Here is a 506-nt window from a genome sequence, read left to right as displayed (position 1 = left end):
GCAGTGCTTTAACCCGCTGCGCCACCAGGGAGGGCCTTGAATGCTTTTTTTTTTATAGCAGTTTACTTTTACATCATTTTGTACATTTTTTTTTTTCTATCTCAATTGTAACCCCCGCAGGTTTCCCATCACCAAGTCACCAGTGTGCCATTACCATAATCCCGTGCACTTCCCTCCCCAACCCACCCCCGTTTTTGGTCACATTCCCACTCCACCCCCACAAAATGTTTCTGGTATATGGCTGTTCATTATTCTTGTTATTTTCTTGCCTGGTCCATTATACTCCTGCTATGAGCGAAACCACCCGGTATTTTTCTTTCTCTTTCTGGCTTATCTCACTAAGCATGATCTTTTCCGGCTCCATCCAAGTTGCTGCAAAAGACATGTGTTTCTTCTTTCGGTTGCTGAGTAATATTCCATTGTATATATGTACCACATCTTTTTAATCCAGTCATCTACTTTTGGGCCCAAATGCTTTTTTAATGCTGAGAATTTTTTTTTTTTTT

General features: G+C 40.9%; 1 protein-coding gene across 5 annotated transcripts in view; it reads left to right on the top strand.

Moving 5' to 3' along the window:
- SAP130 (Sin3A-associated protein, 130kDa) overlaps positions 1-506 on the top strand; it is a 62234-nt gene that overhangs the window by 11904 nt on the left and 49824 nt on the right. The window lies entirely within an intron of this gene.

The sequence above is a fragment of the Condylura cristata genome, unplaced genomic scaffold, assembly GCF_000260355.1.
Source record: "Condylura cristata isolate star-nosed mole 26May11 unplaced genomic scaffold, ConCri1.0 scaffold00049, whole genome shotgun sequence".
NCBI lineage: Eukaryota > Metazoa > Chordata > Mammalia > Eulipotyphla > Talpidae > Condylura > Condylura cristata.
Note: the sequence above shows the minus strand (reverse complement) of the source record. Positions and strands in the feature narration are given on the sequence as shown.